Here is a 21,470-nt window from a genome sequence, read left to right on the forward strand (position 1 = left end):
ATTGAATTAAGTCTACAAGGTGTACAACATCTAAATTAAATTCAACAATCTTTAATTCTTCGTGACAAGTTTCATAAAAACGACTGTATTTTAAAATGCACAGTACACATTGTATGTGCTCATTGGAATTGGTTTCTAATTATATAATACATATGTCTGAATATTGTGTTAATGTATATTTTTAGGTTCTTATTTTATCGTTGAAGTGAATATTGCATGTCGCTTGAAGAAATTAAATTTGGAGGTGGGGGGGGGCAATAAACGTAAACGGGACGCAGGAATAGCCATAACTATAACCATAAACGAACACACTGACACGATATTAAGGCACACGGATAAATCTGATTGACCGGATCGTCGCAACAGCAACACTGGTGGGAACTATGGCTCATTCCAAAGGGTCATCACCGGTCACGTAACAACTCTTCCCATAAGAAGCACGTCCTGTCATGTGTAGCTGATCTCCCACCACCATTTGTGTACCCACACGGGTGACGAGAACCAACCACCATATCAAAAGCTTCTCATTCTCCTTTCAGAGGTGCCCCCCCCTCGGGTTGGATGGGAGGGAGAAATAGGTGCTTTGCTTAACAAAATAACAAACTGATAATTTAGACATACCAGATAATTTGCTGATACATCTAATTTAATACAGAATACCACTATCTCAAAAATATGAGATCTAAAACATGGGCTACTGCAAATAGAAACAGAAAAACCCAAATATGGGAAAAGTGTAATGAACGAAATTTCTGTAAATTAATACGTAACGAAAACATAAAATATGCGAAATATGAATAAATAGAATGGTTGAAAATATATAGCTTTGTCTTATTTTTCATTTAATTGTTATCACAGAGAGAAAGGAGAGAGACTTTTCTTCGCAAGAGACACAAAATGTGCGATACATTAAAAAAATGTACAACCTTTAGAACGATTTAAAATACAATCTGAATAGCGTCAAGAGTTGTGCAAACATATACTTTTGTCATACACATTGTCTTTTTTCAAACAAATAAATTGTTTGATTCGAGTTGAGGATATTCTCGTCTCAATGACAGCATTTCTTAAAATAGTATTATATGTAATTTTGTTACAAAAAGAAAAAAATATTTTATTAAATAAATTTTAAATCATTTTATGTAATCTTAAGTAGGATGAAAATAGTCTCTCCATAGCGTTGTTAACAATGTTTGAGTTCGCTGAATCAAAAGTGCCAACTAGTACTGAATTTACAGAGATTTTCAAATATAATTACTTCATATTTTAAACCGATTCTAATTGCCAACAGGGACGAAAAATTCATATAATCCATATAATATTTCGCCTGTGTTCAATTGTTTCTGTTTTAGGCATTGATATTTAATTGACTTGTAACTCATATACATATAACATTAACTTAATAATATTTTAATAAAACCGAATATAATTTTTAAGTTGTTTTTCTTTACAAAATAATCGAAGCGGAAGTTAAATCAATGAAATATGATCAACTGCCAGACAATCAAAACTGTTGTTTAGGTAATCACTTCATTAGTGAAACTAAAAAACGTTTTCCTTTATTAAGAGCAAGCACCATTAGAACATTTTCCATAATACAAAAACTTCCGTGCTTTTGATTATTGATAAAATTTGTTTTAACTAGAAAAAAATAAGAAAGGAAATAATTCTAAATGGGTTCATATATCATCAACGCTGATTTGCGACGTCACAAATCGATGGACTTTCATGTCGTGCCTGATATCGGATGTCTCCAAGCAACACATTCAATATTTGAAGTGGCAGGCCAATCCATCCAACTAGATAATCTAACTATTATGATGTCACAAACCATTCCCACTTCATCTCTATTTAGGAGCTGTTGATATATCACATTTTGAATAGCATCCTGAGACATCCCGGGGACAATTCCAAATTTATAATTGAAAAATCAACGTTTCGAGTCAGGACTCAAGCGAAAGATTAATAGATGATATAAATATAAATCAGGTTTATAAACTGGTTGATAAACCTGGCTTTGTTCGGAATTGAAATACATATATTACAATATTTTTAATGCAAAAACCAATTTTATTTGAATTATTATAATACACACAATCGTTTTATTATGTTACATTACTTGTCTGATTAGTCTTGGGCCTTGTTCACTTGTAATTGCTTGATGCTGACCGGTATATCCCTGCTTCCCTAAAGGTATGAAACAGAAGATATGAAAGGTAGTCCCAGAAGATATTCCAAAAAGATATGAAACAGAAATTCAAAAAATATATATATATAATAGATTAGAGTCTTAATTTTATTGCAACTAAAAATAGTCTGCGTTAAGATTTTTAAAAATTTAATAATTATTGAAGAAATAATAGCACCTAAAGGAATTAGTATCAGTAAAAAAGTAAGATGTTCAATTTTGATACGGTTTTAAAATATTTATAATAAAATGATTTGTTCCAAAATTACTGCAGGCGAATTAGTCTATTTTTATTAATTGAATAAGTCATTAATTTTTGCACTTTGAAAAGTTGACGGTATTCTTTCTTTTTCCTAAAGAATAAGTGTGCACAGTTTAATTAAAATCGGACATCTCATTTATAAAGAGATGCAACTTATATACAGACATAGCTACATTATTTTTTATACTAATATATTACAAAAAGAATCTTAATAGGCAGTATATCACCAACGAATGTTTGTCTTTCGCAAGATAAGTTAAGTTTTTTATGAAGCAAGAATTTTCATCAAAGCTTTCCGCATGAATAAACTGCAGAATGCATTTGCCAACTAATGATTAACATTTCGTACAGTGATTTATAAGATTTATGTGACTTGTGCTATAGCTCCGCATTTTCCTGCTAATTAGTGTATCCTTATTTTACTCAGAACAAAAAAAATATTTATTGCTTTCTAGAAGCTTTATTTATTTCAGACAGAAAATTTCGGAATTCCTATCGGATATTTGAGGAAAAGGAAGCTAACAGTAAGTATTGATTTCAATTCTATTCCTTTTAAAAGACCCTGTTAACTTTTTTTAGAAAGTTGCTAAAAATAGTTATAATAATCTTCTTTTGATAAACTCTAATTTTTTATTGCATTTAGTATGATTTAATAGATACAGCGAAACTTAAATGTGATGCCTGTATTTCCTGTTTAGACAATCTAATGTGTGTCAGTTTATATCAAACGGATAAATGTTTTTATAAAAACTTGTTGCTGATAAAATGGTTTGGCATTTGTACAATTTAATGAAAATCAGTTTGATTTTATGCTGCTAAGATTAAGCATATAATCGAAATAGATTCATCAAAAATACTAGATTTATGCTAAAGATTTACATTCATAACTATTGCTCCTTAATGACATGCAAAGTATTTTAAGTCCATTACCTAAGGTCCTTAATCTTATGCGGGGATTGAGAGATAAAATCTTAATTGCAGAGTACGCGAGAAAGTTTCGGGAAGACCACATCCCCTGGTTTCATTTATTGGAATTTATATCAAAATTCAAATCTAATTAATTGAAAAAATGCATATTTATATGCACCCCCCCCCCCCCCCAATTAACTTGCATTTCAAAAAATGTCTTAGATTCCGGGTCATTTTACAGATTATTGACCCTTTTGACTTGCGCACGAAAAAAACTACAATTGCGGTATTACAACTTAGCATAGAATGTTTACCGTTTTGGTCAAATTTCATTAGAAGTTTCTGCAAATTCCTCGGTTTTCTAAAAAAAAATAATGATATTTATATTATTTATTTATCGTGCCATTCTCGTGTTTATAATCGATAATGTTCTAAAAATAATAAAAAACTATTGAAAAATCTAATTTTTCAAAAAAAGAATTATTCTTAATACAATTGGTAATTTTAATTATCTTATGAGCTGCAAGCTAGCTTTAAAAGGGATTCTACGCTTCTAATCAGTTTTACAGTTTAACTTTTCTACTTAATTTCAGGATTCATCGTTTTGTTTCTTAGAAAGATTTATTTGAGTTGCTCTTTCCCTGTTTTTGTTCATAATTTTAATAATAGTGTTTCAGTTTACAGGAATAAATATAGTTAATGTTGACATGTTTATCTGATGGTTTATCTGATGATAAATAGAAACTTTAAATAATACAGAATCTAGGTATATAAATTTTATTTCACACATTTGGGACAGATTATCAATGATTTTCTATTATATAAATCCTTGAAAAACATCTTTATTCAATCAAAATATATATATATATATCGCTAAAAAATATTTCAGATGAAAAATTATTTCCAATTACTTATAATTTGCATGTTTTAGATGCCGAATATTCTGCAATGAATTTTAAAAATTTCTTTTACTATGCATGTAAACAATATACTAAATTGGTATAATATATTAACCATTAATATTATATATAATATATTAAATTGCATATATCGACAATTTATTAAACTGAGATTTTCTCATAACGAAAGCGAATATTTCACTTATTAATATACATTTTTAATTTGACTTGTTTCATATTTGTAAAAATGGAATGCTTAATGTTTCTTTTATTCCCTTCCAGACATCCTAGTGCTTTGAATGTCAGATTTTCCTGATGACAGTACACTATTTTAATATTTTCCAATCATCGATTAATTTAATAAAATTTTAATTCCTAATATCACATTTACAAATGGTACCAACTGGTTATGAAATTTTAAAAAAAGTTGTTTTCAATATTTTATAACATTTTAAACAATGAATTATGTATTAAAGACAGCAAGTAAAAGATAATTTAAGTAAAAATTCTACTTTTTGTATACCGATAAAATGTAATGCTTTTTTTATTAAATTTATTTAAAGGATTTTTTTTTTTTCGTCAAATGAGGACAAGAAACATTTTCGCATGTACTAGTTACTCATTGTTATTTAAGCCAATATATTGGCTCAATCACAAAATTTCGACAGTCACAAAAAAAATTCTAATTCATTTTGATTTTATAAAAATACTTCATCACACATTTTTATACGGTATTTCCTTTTTTTATTATTTCATTGCCCTCATGTCCAGAAAAATGTTTGTTTAAAAAAATATTTGAAATTATTTCTATAAACTTGAAAACTTTTTTTGCTGATATTTCCATAAAATAGGCTCATTCGTTGCATATATAAATTTTTTATATCACATTTTAGATGTGATAAAGAAGAAAAAAATTTTTTTGTATGTATTTGAGAAGAATTTCTCCAACCCAAAATGTGAAAAAACTCAAGTTTAAAAGTTCAAAGCAAAAGCAAGCTTTAAGCATTATTTCAAGTTATAATTTAAAAAGCATTTCCTTTAATGTTTCTTACTTTACTGATTGTAATTTTGTGAATAATTTTGATAAACTCTTCAAAAATATAAATTTCTGTTATTAAATTTGATGAAATTCCACTTACAATCTACATGGATATAAAGAAGAACATATATAATATTCTATTTAAAGTCTCTTGTGATATTTGTTGGAATAGAAAAGCCTAAAAGTACTGAATGTTATTGAAATGACCAATACCTTCAAGAATTATCATTTAAAAAATGATTTATTTGCATAAAAACAGCGATTTTTTTTTCAAAAGTCTTATTTAAAACTATCCTTTCTATCCTTAAAATGAACTCACTTCATTTCTTCTTTTCACAACAATAAAAGTGATTATTCAAATTTAAAATATTTTAGAATGTTCGGTGAACTGAGAAATAATCGATAATAATCGCCATTTAACAGAGACAAGATGTGACATAACACATTCCAAATCCCTCATGACCAGTAAAACAATAAATTATTAAAACAATGAATAATACCACAACTTTTATGTAAGTTCTGATTAATATGTTTCTAGCAAAATAGACTATCGATAGAGTTTTTATCAGAAGGAAACTTTCACGCACAAACTGGGAAAATGGATCAATAAATAGCATCTGTTCAAACTCTTATCTCCAGCGGGGATATTTTCTTCGAAACACTTTCTCTTAATGATACCGATAACGGATGCCAGACGCAAAAAAATAAAAAAAAATATCAAAAATTAAATGATAAATTGCAGGCGCACTACGGAATCATAGAGTCATATTTTTATTTATGGATCAAAGTCCATTAAAAAATTCAGTTTATCTAAGAAAACCTTGTTACACAACGGTTGTTTAATCTCTACTAGGAGAGGTCTCTACTGAGCATACTTGACACAGAAATTTTGGCAAGCTTACACGATTTAATTAATTCGAAAAAGATTCTTTGGTTGACCAGCTGGATTTAAATGATCGCTCGTTGGTATATATGAAATGATAATTTAAGTGCTTTACGGGAATTTCTTAAATTTTAAATCTGAAAGTTTTCGTTTATTCCCGTTCTATTTTTATGGATTGGACTAACTGCTTTTAAAATTCAAATATCAAGTTGGAAAAATTCAGCTTCTACTGTTTATTTTCTGGTAAGCAAAAAAAAATATACATATATATATTTTTTAATCTAGTTTTTCTTATATTATTCCCCTTTTTTTTCCAACCAAGTTTTACCATTCGGTGTTGCTCTAAACTACATCCATGTTTGAACGTTATATTAAAAATATATTAAGGAATAGCGTTTACTCCTTGTGTTTTCCAAAGGATGGTTTTAAAATGCCGAAAAGTAAAAATTTTCGGAATATTTTCGATATATCACGATTATATTTTCAAAAATTTTTTCACAAGTTCCTGGCATTTATTCTTTCAAGAAGGTCACAATAATTGAAAGAAGTAATTATTTTTTTCAGCGTATTAAAATATTTCCGAGATCATATCTGAAAAATAGAATAATAAAAAATTTCATAACTAAAATATAGAATAATATCTTTATACATTAAAGTATTCGAGAAAGAAATGACGATAAAATAAATAAATTTAATAAAATAATATTATATAAATATTATTATTATTATAAATATAATTATATAAAAATTACATTATTATTAATTGAAAAATATTATTATTAATTAAAAAATATTATTATAAATATAAAATATTGTATAAATTATATAATTAATATAAATTATTAATTATAAAATTAATCATTTATATAAATTATTATTAATATAAATAATAAATATAAAATTAATTATATAAATTAAATATAAAATATTAATATAAAATTATTAATATTATAATTAATTAATTAATATAAAAATTAAATTTTTTATATATTATTAATATAATATATAATTAATATACTTAAATTATTATAAAATTTAATAATTAAATTATAAAATAAAATAATTTTGTTAATTATAAAATTTAATATAAAATAATTCATTACTTTTTAATTCATTAATTTTTTCATGTTAATTTATTATTCAATATTATAAATACTATGAAGTCTTGAAATTCATTTTCCTCTCATTCATTACCAAGTTGTTCTGTTCCTATTGAATTAAGATTTAATTAATTTAATCGATCAATTGATGATAAATCTCTGAAAGCATTAGTGCATTTTTGCACTCTTTACTATACACAAGTGTACAAAATTTCAATAGTCTAGAACATTAATAAGAAATTTATGGATTACAAATTCCCCTTTTTTCAATCATGAAGCAACCAAGTTAAATAAAAGTGTTTGAAAAAAGAACAAGCAAGTAAAATGAGATAAAATATCGCAACATTATTTGATCCCATAATTCTGGAATTTTTGGTGTTGTTATTGTTGCTATCTAATTAGATGTCACTTAATTATGAATGAGTTGACACATTTATTCGATAAAGAACTCAGAGAACATGTGAGAAGATTATAGATTACCTGTCATTTTTGTACCGAAATTTGTCTACGACTGAATTAAATTTATTTTATGTTTAAAAATTCGATATTACAACTTAAGAATAACCGCCTTGTACACTTAAAAGATTAAGGTCATAAATGTAGCTAAAGAGTTTTTTTTTTCAAATTATTTCCTTAGACATTAATTATTATGATTATAGAGAAATTTTCTATATATTATTGAATAACTGTATGTAAAAAAAAGCAAAAATAGTAATTTGATTAATAGAAGCTTAATTGAAAAGGTTTTAGTGAGAGAATATCTTGTTCTAGCTAATATACAAAGAGCGCCCATAAAATAATAGCCGTCAGAAATAAATATTTCATTAATTATAAAATGTGCGTTACAAAAAGTTGTAGGTTGATATAAATCTGATGGAAAATTTTGAAATCGGATCACGTTTGAGGAAATAACGAACATATCTATTTCTTTAAAAATTATTTTACATATTTTATTTATTTATATTATTTTAGTTTTATTTATTAATATTATTATAATTTTATTTATTTATATTATTTTAATTTTATTTATTAATATTATTTTAATTTTATTTATTAATATTATTATAATTTTATTTACTTATTTTAATATTTATTTTATCGAAAATATGTCTGTGTATTAAAGAAGATAATAAAGAAGTTAGATTCATATTGAGTATCAAATTAAAAAGATATTAGTTTTATTATGGATATTCATCTTAAAATGTAATTGGATGTTAATTATATAATGAAATGTAAAATTTTTAATATGAATGATCGTTTTAAGAAAATATATATAAAAGTTTATTTTTAATCATTAATCTTATTAACCCTTTCGTGGAACCCCCTCACCGTGGGAAGTATGCTTCCCACCAAATTTATCAATCTTTGTATGAAATTATGTAGGTTGGAATAAGTTCTGACACATTTTTTTAGTAAGTCAGAAACTTAGATGCTTCAGTTCTTTATCTCAGACAAAATGATGTGTCTTGATGTGTTACTTAATTATTAATGAACCAAATTAATTAATGAATCAAATTAAATTTATCTAATAAGCTAAATGAATCCCTTTTCTTATTCTCATTTCAAGCCAAAAAATATTTTAACATAATATGACTAGGAAAAAAATGGCCCTTTAAAGGGTAAATGTGAGCTAATTTATATTTCTAAAGAAACTTTTAGTATACGTATATTTGTTATGAATTCCACTAAAAATTTTAGTAAAAATCAAGAAAAGCACAATTTGCAACGAAGACTATAAATTCGAGTCAATATGACTTCGTAGAATTTTCATGTGATCATGTTTAAATTCTCTTCAACTATTTAAGGATTGTTCTAAGTTTTAACCATCAAATTTACGATAATATATCTCGCTAATGATCATCAGAAAACACAGTTACAAATGTGATAAATTATTTGAAAATTCCTCTAAAACTAATTTTCTTGTCAAATATGAAGAAGTCGTCTGCTATTGGCTGCAACTCAATGAGATTTTTGTCTTTGCATAAATTGCATTCATTTAAAATTAATATTTTAGAATATTCCTAATACCAAGTATTTTAATGAAGAAAAAAATTTTAATTAAAAAAATACTGCTTGTATTCAATCATTTTAATAATGATTGACAATGACCAGACACGCATGGTCGTTGTCAATTTTTATTTGTAAGTAAAAATTTATTACGTTATTTTGGCTGTTTGCTTCACATCCTTACTTATTGTGTTCTTATTCTAAAATATCACTCTATCTTCTAACATATCTACTCTAAACTATCTTTCAAATATTTCTGAAATAAGTAATAAACTTTTCTAAAAAATTAGACTAGAGTGATTGGAAATGGCTATCTTTAAAATCTATAGCATTCTCCATTACTTCTTGCACGACTTTTATAAAAAGTAATTAGCACAGATAACTTTTTTATCAAAACATTAAGCTGTCACGTGCATCTTTTTCTGCCGGAAGTTCTTGAAACCTTGTATTTTAAAACATATATAAATAATCTGCATGTAAATAAAATTATAAGAAGAAAGAGTGTGTAGAATATTTATTTCCTTCGCTCCGATATCTTCCAGCGTGCTTACCTTCTTCAAGGTAAACATCACTAAACCGCAATTACAAGCAGACAGCTTCCCATTTATTCAAATGTAATCTGCACCACCTTGAAACCCAAACACTGACCACAGGAACGGATTTAGAAACGTAGACATTCATTTCCTGTTAGCTGCGGAAGAAGGTAAGCAAACGCATTTCTTCTGAGTACTTTATTTAAGTTTACTAACTGAAGAAACTTTTAACAAACGCATTAATAAATTAGAAAAAGCATAAATTTAAAAAAAAAATTGTCTTCTGTGTGAGCCAAAGTAAAGTGTCTTTGCAATTTTGGGCATTTGACGACTCCTAGAATTCCAGGATATCCAATTAGTGAATTTAATATTCCAAATTTCCTTGGTTCTACTTTCTCTAAAAGATATCATCTATGGAATGATTTATTGTGAGTAATATATTGTTCAAGGACCGGTTGTAATAAAATTTTATCGAACTAAAAAGCATTTTTTGCATTTTGGTTATGTTATTATTGGCTACGGTGAAACTTCTTTTAAATTTAATGTCCTTTTGAACACGTAACATAATTTTGTGTTTTTAATTATGAATGGAATGAACCTTATGATAATTCACTCGCATTATTTTGTTTGTGGCTTAGTTATTTTTATAATTCATTTGAAATTTTAAAAAATATTTATTTTTATTTGTCAATCATACGTAATGCTGTTTATTGATGAAATATGCTTTAATGTTTGAGTTTTAGTTCAGCCGCTTTTTATATCTATATCTTTTTGTTGGAATTTTATTTCTATAGAGCGTATCTTTCTATAGGAAATGTATTTAATATTGAATTATACATTTCGGAAAGAATTTTCGCTTATGTGAGATCACGGCATTCTTTCACTCGCTGTTACTATAGGTGCTTTCAAGTTGTTTTGTTTTTTCGACAAAATTATTGCAGCAAAATACTGCAATAATTCTATAATGAATATATATTTCTGGAGAAATGGCTAACTCGACCATCTCAATTTGTTTTTGCCATTTTTTTTTATAAATATATTTATTTCAGTCAGAAATTTTTGTCGTCTTACTTGTTTTTATATTTCTTAATTTAAATCATTTATAAATGATAAAATTAAAAATTGAAACAATAAAAAACATTAATGCCATTAAATGGATTGATGATACGTATATTTAATGCATTCAGTTTAAGGATTATTTTATAAAATGAATTGCTTACTATTTCAGAACTACTTACAATAAGTATATTCTTCAAGTGCTTTTTAATGATTTTTAATCGAAGAATTCATTATATTTCTGGAATGTTTAAAAAAGCAATAATGGAAAAAATAAGTTCCGTTTCAAAATTTAGTCCACCGATAATTTTGTCAAATACTAATAAAACTCTTACAAATATCTCATAGCAAATTAAACCAATTTCTTTATACATATAATTCGAAACATCGAAAATAAATGTTTTATTGTGTTGAAGTAAATTCATAAAACTTATTTAAGATTTCATAATTAGAATTGAAATAATTCCCTTTTTATCAAAAAATAGTGTATTTTTGAGGGGGGTGTAGTGTATTCTTAATTACTAAGTACCATCCTAAAAATTCTTAATCATGACAACTTTCTTTTATAAAATTTTGATTGTTTAAAAAAACATTAACAACTGTAACATAAGTTAAAAATGCTTACGCGGAAGCTTTAAATGCGTAAAATGATTACGCAACTGTCTGTTGATAAATTTATTGCGTAGGAAAATATTTCTGTAAAAAAAAGAAAAAATTCTTTTCCTTTGTTTCTATCGCTTTAAAATTTTTATGTCGTTTTAAATTTTCATTTCTCTTAATTTATGTTACAATTTTTCTAAATAATCAGTTTGAAATTGGACTTGATGGAGAGTAAAACTTTAATGTACAAGGAAAATATTTATGGAAAGCTATAAAATTTTTCTTTATTGAAGAAGTATGAGAAATTCCCAAACCACATTGAATATTTTCGCTTTTCCAATTTTTTTTGAATTTTTTTTTCAAAGCATTTGTTCTACACCTAATTTTTTATATTCATAATAAATTTCCCCAATAATATTCTAGAGGATTTAATGAATTATTTTAATTAATAGAAATCAAAAAAATATTTTTTATTTTATAAGCCATGTCACTTTGATCCATATTCGTATATAAACCCACCAACGCTTACCGCAGCATGTATTTCATACCTAACTACGTAGCTGCGTATGTAGGCACCCCAACAAGTACTTAGTAGACACGATAAAAATTTTAATATTATCCCGTCACAATAAGAAATCGATCGGAATTAGTTAGAGCCGTAGAAGTAAGTATACTTGTGTATTATTGAACAATTATTCTAATTTTAGTTACAATTGTTTTTAGAAAAACGGAAAGCTATACCATTATTTATACGATAGATATGTGGAAATGTATTCATCCTATTAAAAGTGATTATGATAAAATTTAATTCGTGTTTCAAATATAATTGGCATAGAAGACATAATATATGTTTTGAATAATCAGTATAAACAAATTAGTAATAATTACCTTTGTAAAATATTTTATAAAAAATATACGATAATGAAATTTTTTATCAATAAACTAGTAGGCGTAATCTTCCCGAAATTTTCTTGAATATATTTTGACAAAAATAATATTTCCCCTTCCGTCGGCATAAAAATATAAACGCTACAAATGTTCAGATTTTTATTTTAAAGGTCGTAAATGCGCTTTTTTCTGTTCCGTTGTAGTATAGTAAAGAACATCTAATTTTGAATGCTTTTTTTTTTCAATCGCTTGAAACTAAATTTGACACAGAACTGGAATTTCAATAATAAGATTACATATCGAATTTCATTTATTTAAATTTTTGAGTTTTTTGAGTTTGGGTACTTACATGCATGCAAAATTATATAACAACAGACGATTAATCCATTGAAAGATTTAATTTAATTATCTTTTATTAATTTTAATTTGATAAGGATCTACATTTTAAATGCTTAAATTATGTACTAAATTTCATTTAGCTTAGTCTTTGTATTTTAGTTATCACGTTAATATACAACGACGCAAATTTTAGTAACATATTCCATAACAAATTTCATATATCTAAGGAGTTATGTTTTTGAGTGAGTGCGTTTACATGCATAAGAATATGCAGACTGGCATACGGTCAACCCCTGGGCGGATTTAGTTTCGGAATTTGATTCATGCCTATATTATCGATGCTAAGTATGCTTTATATATCTAGTTCTTACTGATTCTTTCGCTGGAATTAGACAGCCCGAAGAACAGATTCACTGAAAAGAGATTTTTGTCCCAAATTAGATGCAAAGACTACGTATCAAATTTCGCCTGTCTAGATCAAAGCGGTTTTGAGTTGTGTTTACAAACTTTGTTTGAGAAGCCGACATATTCCTTAAAATGTGTTTTGGGGACTCAAAGAGGTCTAATATATGGAAATTCTTCAAAATTTCGTTTTTTTTTTTTTTTTTTTTTTTTTTTATGATTGCAATTCTCTCTATTTTTATATTCTTTGTACGAAAAAGTAAAAAAAAATCATTTGAAAATTGAATCAGCTGTTTTTTTTTATTTGTTTGCTAAATTGGTTAATTCCCTCAGTCTTGCCAAAATACCAATATTAATAGTTATAATTCCAAAGATTTTCTATTTTATATATTTTTACAACTACATCTGCAATCCACAATTTTTATTTTAATATATATTTTAAATGACATTTTTAGAACTGATATTACCTTATCACTTTTTTATGTCTCCTATTTTATGGAATGAATCGATTCAGTAAATGAGCGGCATACATATTAAACACATTTTTCCCTGTTAGTGATATTTTTTCTCAAAATTATTATATTTTAAAAGAAATAAGGCAACTTTTATAAAATAATTTAAAAAATAATACGATTTTTTTCAAGATTTATTGTTTTAATTGGTTAAACCATTTTTTAATCTTTACTTAAAACTTAAAAAAAGAGCTGCAAAAGATTTAAAATCGATTATGAGTCACTCCGTATTTCCTGTACTCTGCAAATTCACTGTTAGAAATATTAGTACAATTTATTATTCCTATTATTATTACCTAAACTGTAACTTAAGCATTTTTTAAATATATATACAGCATTGCTCTCATTATTAAAAAAAAAGTAACCAATTCCTAATGTTTTAAAAAGGAAAAGCAAGATAATTATCAACCTTATGTTCATTTAGATGCTGTAATATATTTTTAACGCAGTACTTATATTCTTAAATTTTGCTTTTTCTCCGTTGATTTCCTATTTTCTTCAATATCTAAAATTATTTATGTTTGGATACAGACGATTTCATTAAATATAAATGCTTTATTGAAATACTGAATGGTTGTAGGTCAAATATTTTTTATAAAATATGTTTTTTAGAACAATAATTAAGTAAATGGCAATAACCAGTTCAAAAGGTACTAATAAATATAATTTTAAAATGAATAGATAAATATAATTTAAAAATAATACTTAATATATGTATTACTTAAAAAAACAATGCGAACAAGGGAAAGGTAAATATATTAATTTAATACTTCGAATTTTTTTTAAATCTAAATTTTAAATTTTTGAAAATCTGCTGAAAAAAATATTTTTTTTCTTTATTAAAATATTTCTTGCGATTCGCATTAAAATTATAAAAATCATTCAATTTTTATCTTTGACCGAAACAATACTAATTATTTAAAAAGCAACCAAAGAAAACGTATCACCTTAAAAGAGTAATTATTTGCATTTAGTAAACGTTTACTTATAAAATACTTTAAAGAGGAAACTTTCATTTCAGACATAGAGAAAAAAAACTTGATATTAAATAAGCACAAATAGAATATAAATTTACACTCAAAATACGCTCAGAATGTGCTTCACAGCTTTGTTCATAGGAAGTTTTTCAGGGTGTCTATTATTCTATCGAAGGCATTCAGAATAATGTATAGTGCTCCTTAATAATCAGGCTTTATAAAAAATCTTCAATTCAATCAACAAATTTAAAATGTAATTTTTATAATCACAATGATATTTTTAAGAACGTTTAGTATTAATCTTTAAAAAAAATTCACAACTTGCTTTATTTCTTAATATTTGTTATAAAATAATATTTATAATAAGGTAATGTAAATTGAGATTGTTTTATATGAATGATGTAAATATACTAAGGTAGTTTTACCATTTGTTTTAAAAAGATTGTGTTTCTACTCCATACACAGATTCTCACGTAAAAGAGAAAATGAGTAAAAAACTTCATTAATATTTCTCACATCGGAAGAAAATTTTTGAAAATTATTTATCTGACTGAGGAACATATTGGGTAAATAAAATATAGATATCCTTAATTAAATTATTTTTATAATTCGTGAAGTTATGTTCTTTGATTTGATGCTAGAGCTGTAACTTAATCTAGTTTAAAAATAGAAATGCAAGATGTTTCCATTTTTTATGAATTTAACTTTTCACAATTAAACCAAAACTTTCAGTGAAATTTTATAGTATTTTAAAATTTCTTATAAGGATGAATACAGCTTTGATTCATTAAAATTAGGGTAAAGATAAAAAGAAAAGAACAAAATCATTATTGTTAAAAGAATTTCAAGCATAGTGTATCTACCTCGTGGAATAAAATATGCGCAAGGATCATTCTTTGATTTGATGCTAGAGCTGTAACTTAATCTAGTTTAAAAATAGAAATGCAAGATGTTTCCATTTTTAATGACTTTGTCTTTTCACAATTAAACCAAAACTTTCAGCGAAATTTTATAGTATTTTAAAATTTCTTATAAGGATGAATACAGCTTTGATTCATTAAAATTAGGGTAAAGATAAAAAGAAAAGAACAAAATCATTATTGTTAAACGAATTTCAAGCATAATGTATCTACCTCGTGGAATAAAATATGCGCAAGGATCATTGTAATTTGTTTTCACCAATTGTGGTGTCTAGTCATTGAAACTCTTTGTTACTTCATAGTAATATTTACTTTTAAAACTGGGTAATAAATGCGACATTGCTCGAGATAAAAATATTCCCACGTGTCTGTAGCGCAATAAAAAAGTAACGTGTAACGTAAAAAAGTAAGTGTAGCTTTTTTAACAGTTTATTTCGAAACTCAACTAAGATTATTAAATTATTAAAGCATTAAAATATTGCACCATTGGATCACACCCTCTCTTAATAGAGGTAAATGTGAACAGTACTAAATCAGAGAATTTCGTCTCCTGCTTAGTAGAGGAGCATCTATCTTTGGGTCCAGCTCGCATGAGAACCCAGTTTGAACTGAAGGGTTCCCTCTTTCGCCACCCCAAGAGGGGGGGGGGAGGTGCTGCAAGTGAGCTTGAACACCACGTTTTTAAAAATAAACTATTAAAATAATTTTCAGAAATTCCCCTCTTATGCTCCAATATTTGTAAACAAAATATTCTAGCATAAAACCTCAAACCATACCAAATTTGTGAACCAAATTTGAGATACTTACAGCATAACAAAGGTTAATATTATGCAAAATAAAATTCGGTTGCTGATTATTACACGGGGTTGCCATAATATGCGAGAATGTAAAAATATACGAAATATTAGCATTAAATAAAATCTAACATCTATATAAATAAAGGAACTTTTAAAGATGTTTATAATTTATTATGTTTTATAATTTAACATTTTTAACGTAAAAATGCTTTTATTATAATATACAAAATCATCTTATTACTTTAGAATATTTTTAATCAAAGTGACTTTTAATAAAAGACAGGTTGCACTAAACATTTTAAAAAGAAAACAAAGATATTTTTTATAATTTATTAATAATTTTTAAGTAACATCATAAAATGTTATCAATCATTACCCGCCTTTGGCGACCAGATAGTTACCAGGAATATTGCTCTCTAAAATTTTCAATTAAATATTTATGCATCTTTGTCTCTTATTTTCAGCTTCAAATTTTGATAGTCGCATAACTTGTATCATTATAGAAGCCTTACAATATTTTGTTCACTGTATTATATATCTCTCAAATTTGTTGTCAGCTGCCGTAAGATTTAAATTTCAACTTGAAATGGAAGGGATTAAACTTCAATAAATACGGAAAAAAATTTGTTGAAACCAAACATATTTTTCTAAAAATATGACTACAAAAAATTGAACCTTTCTGTATTGTAATTTTATGTGTACTACAGAGTGTTTTTTATAACTTGTGCAGTATTTCAAAGAATGATTTAATAAAAATTTCTCTTGTTCGTCATAAAATTCAGTTTTTTTTAATTAAAATATTATTTTATATCAATTAATAAATGTATTTCTGTAAACAATTATGAAGTCTAAATTTTATACAGTCCTTCGATCCTGTAAATCATATTCAGTAGAATTATTCTGACAATCTAACGTTTGGATCTGCGTTCAAGCCTAAATTCTTCAAGACAGTCAATGGAGAGGTCTAAAATCGCGCGTTTTTATAGAATGAAGGCATTCAAATTTTCATAATTCAATCTGTTTTAATTAAGAGTGGAACCTTTTTATTTAAAATTTTAGTCTCACAAGAATATTTACTAAATATGATTCACCAAAAAAATCTTTTGTATAAAAAAATAAAAATTCGTAATTCATCAAAACATTTAGTGATTTAAACTACATAAAGCATAGTTATTTATTTCATTTAGACGATTTTTATTAGATATGTAAGCCAAATAATAAAATTTTAGAAATTCGCTGTTGGGCACTTATTAGAATGGATATCCTATATATATATATATATATATACAGGGTGTCTCAAAAACCTTGACCGCGGCTTTTATTTCTTAAATATTGATCATAGACATATACTATACATTATAAAGTTATGTAAAAAAGGAACAAAATGTTATGAAATTGATTAAAATTTTCAGGGGATTAAACTCAGAAAAATTCAAAATTTAAATTTTTATACCGACCCGTACTAAAAAATGTTCCCCTTTACTTTAATAAGGTCATGTACAAAATTTCAGAATTTTATCATATATACTCTCAAAGATATGTTAAAACAAAGTTGGTGAAGGGTCAATCACAAATTAAAAGGCAAATGCTTCAGGCAGATGACACGAGGCAGGAATGTATCATAAAAAAATAAAATATGCTTCATATCTTTAGTTTTAAATAAAAATTTTAAAATCTATGCTTCCTGAAAAATACTTTAAATTTTTTTTTCATGAATTACAGAATATTACTTAAAATTAGCACAGTCAATGAACTTGTAAAAAAACTTACGTAATCTTTCCTTTCAGTTATTATTTCTACAAATTTTTAATAATTTTGAACCAATAAATAGCAAAATTATTATTTATTTATTCAATCATTACTTTCTTTGTTAATTTGTGTACAACTCCTAAGACACGAACATCCGACATGATTTTTCCTATTTGTGAACTCATATCCAGGCATTGAAAAGTGGTTTAAGTCAGCATTTATGTAGTTTCATATCTTTGAGACTTTTTGTGATAAATTGCTGAAATTTTGTACATGACCTTATTAGAGGATGGGGCACATTTTACTCACTGGGATTTTTTTTTTTTACGGGGTTCATATAAAAATTTAAATTTTGTATTTTTTAAGGTTTAATCCCCTGAAAATTTTAATCGATTTCATAACATTTTACACCTTTTTTCATGCAACTTTGTAATTCACAGTATATGTCTACAATCAAGGTTTTTGAGATACCCTGTATATATATATATATATATATACAGTGGTGGCGAAAATTGTGGTGGACATTTTCGGAAGTTCTTATGTTTTCTAACTTTGTATGCTTATAGAAAATGTAACGCTTCACAAAATGCAAACTCTTACATATCATTTTAAAGAGAATTTAATGCTGATTTCCATACAAAAAGCAAAATTCAAATATTTGCAAAACAAAAGAAGTTGAGTGGCAATAATTATCGACATACATTAGATGCTGATGACTGCAGTAAGTTATCAGTACTTAGTAGGGTAGCCTTTATTTTTTATTACAGCTTCAATTTGATATTTCATTGAGCTGACTAGAGTTTTTAGCTCGTCCTTTGTTATTGCTTGATGCCAGGAAACAATTTTAGCCTTAATTAATTCTCTTTCATTTGACGAACGCTTCATATGTACAAGAGTGTTCAAATAGTGCCATAAGTTCTCAATAATTTTGAAGTCAGGACTATTTCCTTACGATGATAATAATTCAATGCACTTTTTACTAAAGCACTCTTTTGATATTTTTGCTATGTAGCAAGGAGATGAATCCTGATGAAAAATAAATTATGTGTTGTTGGGAAATAGATCACTGATGGGAGATCTAAGTTTTGACTCTAGAATAGTATCAATGTATTTTCTTGCATTTAATGTATCATCGATAATATGAAGGAGACCAATATCGTCTGCTGACATGCATGATCAAATCATAACACTAACTGGATTCTTCAGAGTCGCCTGAATGTAGTCAGTATCTAGTTCTTCGCCTATTCTATTTCTTACCCATTTTCACTATCACTATCGAATAACTTGTTTCGGAGTGTTTCATCACTCCGAATAACTTGTAATTACTGATCATCTGTCCAATTAATGCGTTCCGTTGACCACTTAATCATTTTATACGCTGCTTAAATTGAGATAAGGATCTTTTTCGTTCAATTCTTCCTCTTAATCTAACATCTAATAATTTTCTCCTGATTGGTCTTGAACTGACATAAATGCCAACATCATTCAATTGAATTTTGATGGCCCTGATGACATTCTTCTATCTTGGAGACATATTTCTTTTTATTTTTCTGTCATCAGCAGATGTGGTTCACCTTTGCAGCCATTTCCTGCTTTTTCTTTATTGAATTTGTCTCCTAATATCGTAAACAAAATTTTCGAATTCCAGATGTAGTCACTGAACAACCCACCTGTCATGCCACTTCAGCATAGGAAAGACCACATTTATGTATCACAATAATCTTAGTTCTCTTTCTAGGAGCCCAATATATTCTTTTATTTGATGTCATTGATTCTTGGCTAAATATTAGAAATATTTACAAAAATTCCAACTGTGTATTAAAAAGTTTAACAAAACTTCTAACTTGCAATTTAGTTACATAAAAAAAGTCATACTTCTACAGTAAAAGCACAATAATGACCTGTTCCAACTATAAGCATGATATCAGCTTCTGCTAGCAGTTAATAACATTTGATTGGTTCCTAGAACAAAAACAATAATTTGCCAGGAAAGTTAGAAATTACAGTCCACTTCGACACTGTGTTTGTTATTCAGATTAAAGTAAGAATAACTTTTTTTTGTATTGCAAGTATTTGAATTTTGCTTTTTGTATTGAAATCAGCATTTAATTCTCTATAAAATGATATGTAAGAGCTTACATTTTGTGAAATTTTAACATTAACAAAAATGGCCACCACTGTGTATAACTTAAACCACATGTACCTTAAATTAACTGAATTATTAAATTAGTAATAGAACTATTTTAAAACGTCACAGAAAACTTTTTCTAGCATTTATTTTTTTAGAAACTATCACACTTACTCCATTTCTACTCCATATTTACTCCATTTCATACAAACACGTGCTGAACATTACACTTTCCTGCGTATAGTTGCAGTAAGTGTTAATTTAAGCTTTCAATTTGAATTTTTGTCAACGTGAATGGCAACGCGTTGATAAAAGCTAATTTTTTCAACGCACTCATAACGTGCTTGTGCAAGTTAAATCTTATTTTCATTTTGTGCGAAATAAATTGTTAGGATTTTAATTGTATGATTAAACTATTTGTTCTAAAATTCCTTAAAAATAGAAACTTAATTTATAGGTTAAAATGTTATAATCATTGAAAAGATACTTTTTTAAAACTTTAAATATATTCTCGGAAGTGATCGCTGAAAAATGCCAATATTTGGCTTAATTTTCAATTAATTAAATTTCTAATTAAAATTTCAAAAAAATCGCCCTAGGTGTACATTTTTGCCCTCCAAAATATGCATGTGCCCAGTTTGGTAGCTCTAGGTCAAAAGTGAGAGCTTGTAGAGCTACAACACACACACACACATTTCTCTTTATTATAAGTAAAGTTTATGAATGGAAACTAGGAGGTAAATATACAAATGACTTATCTATACTATTTTCCTTCAGTACGAATGGAATAGTAAAAAGAAAATAATTTTTATATAAATAGAAAGAAACAAAAACTTAATTTGAATATTATTAATTGCACCTCTAAATAATTTACAAATAATTTGAGTGTTTTAATCAGATTTTATATAAATTTTTTTACGTTATAAGAGGTAAAAGGTAGCAAATTTTTTATCTCTTTCACAAACTTTTACTATCCTAATTTCTAAAAATTTAGATTATTTGATGTTTACCATCACGTTTGCATGTTGTGTAACTCTCGATAACCTTTATCAAGTTATATAATTCACAATGCTTGATGCCCTTGAATTTCATGAAACATCTTCCAAAATAGATCAGATATAAAATGATCTATGAACTATCACATATATTTATTTGATTTTAATTCAAACTCTGAAACATCACATGATACAAAACAGCATCAAGGCTTGGTAAAGGCTATTGCTTAACAACTATTGTTATATCCATTGTATTCATTACATTTTTTGATAAAATTAATAATGAA

At 26.4% G+C, this 21,470-nt stretch overlaps 1 protein-coding gene across 2 annotated transcripts in view; it reads left to right on the forward strand.

Annotated features, from left to right (window-relative positions):
- The first annotated feature begins 6,129 nt into the window (after positions 1-6,129).
- Positions 6,130-21,470, forward strand: part of LOC129975073 (alpha-tocopherol transfer protein-like) — a 37,469-nt gene continuing 22,128 nt past the window's right edge. The window contains exons 1-2 of one of the 2 annotated variants that reach the window (XM_056087966.1): positions 6,130-6,423; positions 9,830-9,990. The gene's annotated coding sequence lies outside the window, so the exon portion shown is untranslated. The remainder of the gene's footprint in view (positions 6,424-9,829; positions 9,991-21,470) is intronic. The other variant, XM_056087964.1, reaches the window with a different exon arrangement.

The sequence above is a fragment of the Argiope bruennichi genome, chromosome 7, assembly GCF_947563725.1.
Source record: "Argiope bruennichi chromosome 7, qqArgBrue1.1, whole genome shotgun sequence".
Classification (NCBI taxonomy): Eukaryota; Metazoa; Arthropoda; class Arachnida; order Araneae; family Araneidae; genus Argiope; species Argiope bruennichi.